Source organism: Aegilops tauschii, chromosome 3 (assembly GCF_002575655.3).
Source record: "Aegilops tauschii subsp. strangulata cultivar AL8/78 chromosome 3, Aet v6.0, whole genome shotgun sequence".
NCBI classification, from domain to species: domain Eukaryota; kingdom Viridiplantae; phylum Streptophyta; class Magnoliopsida; order Poales; family Poaceae; genus Aegilops; species Aegilops tauschii.
Window position 1 is genome coordinate 88,935,843 of NC_053037.3, and position 8,592 is coordinate 88,944,434.

Below are 8,592 nucleotides of genomic sequence, written 5' to 3' on the forward strand. Positions count from 1 at the left end.
GCATGATGGTTTCGGTAGGGATCGGAACGCCCCACCTTTGGGGACGAAATGATATCCATTGCCTCTTATTGCTTTCAAAAAATTTCTCGTGTCAACATAGAACAATAGGAGTGTTGTGTTATTTTTTGTGATTTTTCGGGGTTTGTTTGGACATTTTTATGCATTAAGTGAGTTTTCAATGCATTTATGTCCATAATTCAAATTTGAACTACATGCACATGCTCCAGTGCATATAAATTGGTTGAAAAATAAAATCTTTGTCCTTGGGTGCATGCTTAGGTCCCATGCAAGAAATGGGAATGAATGTCAAACAATGTGCAATCGTCACTCCGCCGCAAACATTGAGATACCTGGTTTTTAAATTCTAGTAAATCCAAAACTCGTTTGAAATTCATGAAACTTGGCATGCTATCATGGAGCGACATCAATATGCCGTGGTAAATTTTTTGTCCCATTTGGGGTAGGTTTGGATATATGCTTCTCACAAACCAGAGTTTTTCACAACAAGCATGATGGTTTCGGTAGGGAACGCCCCACCTTTGGGGACGAAACGATATCCATTGCCTCTTATTGCTTTCAAAAAATTTCTCGTGTCAACATAGAACAACAGGAGTGTTGTGTTATTTTTTGTGATTTTTCGGGGTTCGTTTGGACATTTTTATGCATTAACTAAGTTTTCAATGCACTTATGTGCATAATTCAAATTTGAACTACATGCACATGCTCCAGTGAATATAAATTGGTTGAAAATCTAGTCTTTGTCCTTGGGTGCATGCTTAGGTCCAATGCAAGAAATGGGAATGAATTTCAAACACCAGAGCACCATTGATTGCCAGAAAAACGTTGAGATACTTTGTTTTTAGATTCTAGTAAATCCAAAACTCGTCGAAATTCATGAAACTTGGCATGCTATAATGGAATGGCACCCGACATGCTGTGGTATTTTTCGTATCCATTTTGAGAGAAGGCGCACTCGAATAACAGCCAACAAAGGCATTTTGAAAAAAAATAGCTGCCACTTTAATATCTCAAATGTTTGTATAATTCAAATCATGTGCGTTATGTTAACCATTCACGTGACGCCACGTGTCTTGGTTTTAATGGCTATATGTTTTAATGGCTCTTGATCGCAAACGTTTTAGATAGAACACCCGTATGCAAAGTGAGAGCAGGATTTGTGCATCTCTTGAACACAAACGGTTCTTTTGGATGACCCGTGTGAACCACTTACAAACAATTTGGTGCGATTTGCATCTGTCATATTGGGTATGTTGCCATTTATCAAACTAGAAAAATTGACATTTGTTGATCTAGTAACATTGCCATTTGCCAACCTTGTAACACTGCGATTCGTCATAATATGAAGCTAAAAATCACTAGCAGTATCTATTTTTTGCAACTAAAATTCAGTAATTAAGCATAGATGGAGGCGAGGAGGCGTGTTCAGCCAGGAGTGCAGCGGGCGGCGCAGTACTATTCGATTTGACAGCGGGTGGCGCAGTTCCCGATATGGCTTTAATGCAGACGGGGGAGAGGGTAGCGGTTCCCGAAATGTTGAACGACCAATGATGCATCCTCCTTCAATTAGCATCGTGTGAATGCATGAGGGAAGTAATGGGAGGAGGACCGGGAAAAGAGGCAGCATGATGTGAATGCAACGCAGTTTGCACTCATATAAAGGCGCCCCTCCATTCCAATGCATCTACCACATCGTACGCACCTAAGCATCTGCCTAAGCACCTACACTAATAAGCGCAAAAGTGCTCACTCCAGACCCATGGCGGCGATGTGTGCGAGCGGCCAGCGGCTGTGCCAGATGGTCCACGACGCCGGCCTGCGGCATGGCACCGTGGATTGTCTCCACACGGTGTTGGCGACCGGCTGGTGGATGGCCGCCGTCGACGCCAGCTACGACTCTCAGTACGACTAGATGATCGTCGCACCACCAACAGGTTCACCGTCGTCAAGAAGCTCGCGGACGACATCGCCGTACTCCTCCAGCCCGTGCGCCCGGGCTCCTCATTGCCTGCCACCCTAATCGGCCTCCATGGTCGGAACCTCTTTCAAGCACTGGTGGCCCTGCGGCTGCCCGCCGACGCCATGAAGAATGTCCACCTGGAGGTCGCGCTCGCCGCAAGGCACCTCGCCCTGCAAGAAACCATAGACCTACACATCCATGTGTACGAGTGAATCGTGTACATAGGTATCTGCAAGGCCAGTGAGGACGCTACGACGTTGGCCTTCTTCAACCGGCTGGAAGCCTTGGATGCCTTAGCTGAGAAGCACCTTGACTTCGCCACAAAAGCCGCCACTCCTTAGCCGTCGGACGATGGCCCAGCGCACTGAGTTGAGGAGGAGGAGGTTGTACATTGATGGATGCATCTTTCTTCTTGCCTCCTGTAACCACCACTGCGATCGCATCATCGTGGCCTTAATTCTTATTGTGTTATTGCATTCTCGTTCTAGTCAATACAAACATGTGCGATCCCTTTGCTTAATTATATGCATCACTGTAATTAGTACTCCATCCGTAAATTTATAAGTTGTGCAGCCAGTGTTTGGGGCCGGCATACGATCACGCACGTTCGTGTGCATGCGGTTGCGCCGGGCGCGGCGCGATGATCATTGGGCGGTGCAAAAACTGCCATGCGGGGGACGTGGCATTGACCATTGGGCGGCAACAGTCGGTCATTCGGGTGCCCAATAAAGGATGCAAAGAGGGATCCTACAGCAGCAAGGACCAGCTTCCCTACCGATAGCTCATCTAACAGAACTCCCGTTACTTTACGACATGTTTCCAAAACATGGACCTCGAGGTTAATTCAACTAATAGGACGAAGCATTATATACATTCAACGCAATTAAATGTTTTCCAAAAAAAGTGATATGATTTCTGTGAAACTTATAAGTCATGTATGTCAAATTAACCTCTGTGTACTTGTTCTCGAATTAACCTCCGGGCCTTTTTGCCGCGTATCACACACATCTTGTTAAGTTGAACCATTTATGTTCTCTTCCCTAATCGAAAACAGTTCATTCGACTGAACTGTATATATATCAAACACACCTTAATCTGGCTGACCATTTCTGTTGCTTTCCCTAATAGCAAACAATTCATCGGAGCGAACCGTATGCCGTATATCGCACACGCATTAATATGGCTGCTCGTTTCTGTTGTTCTGTCTAATCGCAAACAGTTCGTGTGGATCAATCGTATGCCCTGCTTTGCACACGCAACTAAAATCTGAACCGTGTTTGATGCATCTGTCATCGCAAACGTTTTGCACCTTTTTTGACGGTTTTTTACGCCACCGTTTGCGATTATGGCATCGTACACAATTCCGTCGAAGGGTCTCTGATCGTAGTGTCGCATTAGCAGCATCCTGAAGTAGTGACAAGACGCGTCGTCATTTTTGGGCTGAGGCCATTGATATTGCGCGCCACATCATCAACAGGGTATATCTTCACAAATTCTTCAAAAATACCTCATATGAACTCCTCACTGGCAAGAAACCCAATGTGAGTTATTTCAAAGTCTTCGGTGCTAAATGTTGGATTAGAGATCCTCATCACAATTCTAAATTTGCACCGAAAGCACATGAAGGTTTTATGCTTGGTTACGGAAATGACTCGCACACCTACAGAGTCTTCAACACTGTTCATCACAAGGTTGTTGAAACTGTGGATGTGCGGTTCGATGAAACTAATGGCTCGCAAAGAGAGCACCTACCTCCTGTGCTAGATGAAATATCACCTGAGGAATCCATCAAGTTCAAGGCTACTAAGGGTGTCATTCCTACCGAAGAATCTGCTGAAGAAGTCATTCCAGAACGTGAAGAACATCATGCTGGTGCACTTGAGGAAAATGGCTCTGAAGAAAATGCTGAGCCTGCTCAACGTCGTCAACCCGCTCATCCTCGCATCGCAAATGAAGTGCAGATTGAGAGAATCATCGACGACATCAAAAGCACCAGGTCCTCTCACACGCTCAAAGGCTTCACATTTGTCTAACTTTTGTGGGCACTTTGCTTTTGTCTCTATCACAAAGCCCACCAAAGTAGATGAGGCATTTCTGGAGCCTGAGTGGATTCAAGCGATGCAAGAGGAATTACATCAATTCGATCTCAACAATGTCGGAAACTTGTCAAGCGACCAGACCCACGCAAGCACAATATCATCGGCCCCAAATGGATCTACCGCAACAAGCAAGATGAAAATGGCCTTGTGGTGAGGAATAAGGCACGACTTGTAGCTCAAGGCTACACACAGGTTGAAGGAATTGATTTCGATGAAACTTTTGCACCTGTTGCTAGACTTGAGGCTACTCACATATTGCTTGCTTATGCTAACCATCATAATATCGTCTTATATCAAATGGATGTGAAAAGTGCATTCCTCAATGGTAAGCTTGAGGAAGAAGTATATGTTGCTCAACCCCAAGGTTTTGAAGATCCAAAGCATCCTGACAAAGTCTTCAGACTCGATAAGGCCCTCTGTGGCCTCAAGCAGGCCCCTCGGGCGTGGTATGATACTTTGAAGGAATTCCTCTTGAAGAAAGGCTTCAAACCCGGTTCACTTGACCCAACTCTTTTCACCAAAACCTATGATGATGAATTATTCGTGTGCCATATATATGTTGATGATATTATCTTTGGCTGTACTGACCAACGTTACAGTGATGAATTTGCCTATATGATGAGTGAAGAATATCAAATGTCTATGATGGGAGAATTGAAATTCTTCTTAGGTCTTCAAATTCGTCAACGGCATCTTCATATCTCAAGAGAAATACCTTAAGGATGTGTTGAGGAAATTCGGCATGCAAGATTGCAAAAGCGTCAAAATCCCTATGCCCACAAATGGCCATCTATGCACTGATGAAAATGGTATTGACTTCGATCAAAAGGTATACCGCTCCATGATTGGCTCTTTATTGTATCTATGTGCATCTAGGCCAGATATTATGCTTAGTGTTTGCATGTGTGCCCGTTTTCAAGCTACACCGAAGGAATCGCACCATAAGGCTGTGAAGCATAATCTTCGATATCTAGCTCACACTCCAACACTTGGATTATGGTATTCCAATGGCTCGGCTTTTGATCTCATTGGATATTCTGACTCTGACTATGCTGGTGATCGTGTGGACCGCAAGTCAACATCGGGCACATGCCATTTCCTCGGCGATCCTTGGTATGTTGGTCCTCGAAGAAACAGAACTGCGTATCACTCTCTACTGCTGAAGCTGAGTACATTGCTGCTGGTTCGTGCTGTGCTCAATTGCTTTGGATGAAGCAAACCCTCAAGGACTATGGCATCAATGTGAAGAATGTGCCACTCTACTGTGACAATGAGAGTGCCATCAAGATTGCTCATAACCCAGTTCAGCACTCGAAGACAAAGCACATCCAGATTCGTCATCATTTTTTTCGTGATCATGTGTTGAAGGGCGACATTTCTATCGAGCACGTGAAGACTGAAGAACAGCTAGCCGATATCTTCACAAAGCCCTTGGATGAGAAGAGATTTAGCAAGTTGCGGTGTGAGCTAAATATCTTGGAATCTTCGAATGTCCTTTGAAAAGGACACACATCCTAACATGTAACATCCCAAAATTTTACAAATTTTGGAATGTTAATAAATGAGTAATATTGTGTGAATTGCTTCAATTTTCACGGGAATTTAGAACTTTTTGAGACCTTGTTATATAAGTTGGATAATGTTCTTTATCTAATAAAGAAAACTATAGTTGGAAAGTTTATTCAATGGCATTCCATTTACTTTGTGAAATATTTTGAATCCACATTCAAATATATGAGTGAGAATAAAATGACTTTCTCAAATTTGGTGGATGGATATTTCATTTAAAGTTCTTTGAATTTTGGGAGTTCCATTTGAATTGGGTCTTATTTGGAGCTTAAATGACATTTAAATATTTCCAAATTACTCAAATAAAAAAATTAATGAGAGGAGATAATGTGACTTCTCCAAAAAAATATTTGGAAATATTTAATACGGTACAATTATCCTTTTGTGAATTTGCAAAACTCAAAATTGATTTGTTTGTGTAATTTAATTATGTCCATAAATAATGTATTGTAGATTGTGCACACAAATAATTTTATTAAAATCCGAAACTATATTTTGTAGGCACCAAATTATAATTAAGTGTATGTTTATTTTTGTCTATTAAAAGTTTTTCTGCGCAACAAAGGTATTAGCAAAAAGAAAACCTACAGCCATGAGGCAAGCCCAGCACCAATCTTCACTTATATTTTTCTCCTCCCATTTTCCCTTTGGGCCTATTCTTTCGCTAAGGGCCATACCCAACTCCACGTAACTCCTTCCTCCTCTGTACGTTCATCTGGAGCAGGAACAGAACAGAAACAGCCATGGCCTCCTCCTCTTCCTCCCCTCCTCACATTCAATTCCTTGCCCGTTTCACTCCGGTGTCTTCACGAAAAATGCGGATAACATTATGACGAATCCATTCAGGGAATTAGAACCCAACATTATAGCTTTAATTGGTCGAATGGATCCAAGAAACGTATATGCACGAAGAGCCATTGATGGCCACACTAAACTCCCCGTGGATCTCATCGTATGGACTTCCCTCGGACCTATATAAATCACCCCGATAAGCACCACATATCCCTCCATTCCCACACCCAAATTCCCTCTCAAATTCGCCCTATTCGACGAGAAATTTCTCGCCGGAGTTCCAAACCGCAGCCCCTGTCCGCACACGATTTCGTCGCCGTCGATGAGTCCCAGGACCCCCGCTTATTCCTTTATCTTTGTCTCTCTTCCACGCACCTAGGTGACCCTTTTTTCCACCCTCGATTTATTATCCAGAGCACACGAACAATGAAGTTGAAGCTCGCCGGCGTACTGCATGACTCGAGCCGCTCCTACTCGATGCCATAGGACGCGAGCGACCTCGCGCGTGCCTCCGTCGTATTCACCGTGTCTCTCTGAACGCCGTCCCATACCCCGACGTCGCCGGAGACCGTCTGACCGCCGACACCGTGCACACCCGAGCCGCACCGCTCTACTCCAGCGACCTAGCCGCTTAAACTCCGGTGAGCTATCCTCTGTTCTTCACATCTTTTTCTTTAAAAAAACGTATGGGAAACAGCCAACAGAAATGCGACACGTGCAGCTGATGTTAAATCCCGTAATTCATTTCCAGAAAAATGCCCAGTCTTTAGGAATTCATATCTTTTGATCTTCTTATCCAAATTTGACAAATAAGATATCCCTGAGTTGCTTGGAACTTCTAGTTTATTATAAAAATTTGAGATCTCAGTTTTTGGTAAGTTAAAATATAGTTTTTATTTAAATGGTAATTTGAGTATTTCGGCTATATCTTTTCTTCTGTAAATCATATGAAAAAGTTTTATATAGAAAATTGGTCTTTGGAACCATACCAATCTGCTAGAACTCATAGAATAATTTTTCAGTATGGTTTAGTTACGGTTTTAGCACAATACCGTAATTTTAACCTTCTTTGATCATCCATTAATAAACTAATTAAACTAAAATCTGTTTCATTGTTAAAACCATTAGATTGATCCGTAGAAAACCTCTCTGGTTAGTTGTTATCATCATAAAAATTTAGAGTTAGAAAATTATTAATTAGTTTATTAACATGAACTATATGCCATTCATACGAACCGGTCCAATTGCATAAACTTGAGTCATATGTAGTTAACTTGCTAGGATTGTTTGGCAAGAATTGTGTGTTGGATGGTTTTGCTTGAGTACTTGTTATGTGAATGTTGATGTGTGAAGTGTCTTACTTAAGTTATCTATCGTGTTAGATTGCGACGAGTGGGAAGGTGAATTCTACGAGGAGGTAGAACCGTGTGACTACGAAACCGAAGGCAAGTTGCAATTTGATCATGCCCTGACCTATATTTTTATATTATGCATATCTTTTAAAATTTAATACTATCCATGTTTTATAAAATTTTTGCAAAGTACTATTTATATCTAGAGCTATAGGTTCAAGACTCACCACCATGCTTGGCCACGCTTGCACAAAATTGGTGGGACAAAAAAACCAAACATGTTTTAAACCTTAAACTTGCTCTCTTTGGAGCAAAGTTTTGAGAAAATATTTTTAAACAAAATTATATACTATTTTACTTCTACTCCCTGGGCGGAATGGTATTGACGGGAGCGTCTACAAGTGATTGCGCCCATCGGGGTCTTGCAGTGAATGCGCCCGACTGGGGTCTTGCACACAGGTTTTTGGTGGGGACTGCCGTCGAGGGGAATGAGATCAGTTTGATGTAGCTTCCAGTACAGCCACATGCTACTATGGGCTCTGGCTTACCTTAGTACTAACGGGAAACCCTTACCTCAGGACTGCCATTGGAGAGGGGCTTTCATTGCCTAAGTTGCGGGCGGCTTGCTTAGGTATAGGGGGATGTTACGGAAAGGCTTCGTCACAATCTCCTCCTAGTCGTACATCCAAGTGTGTAACGATAAACGGGGTTGGTTGTGTCATGTGGGGAACGTGTACGACCTCTGCAGAGGGTTTAACCTAATCGATTAGCCGTGCCCCCGGTTACGGGCAATTTTGAGCAA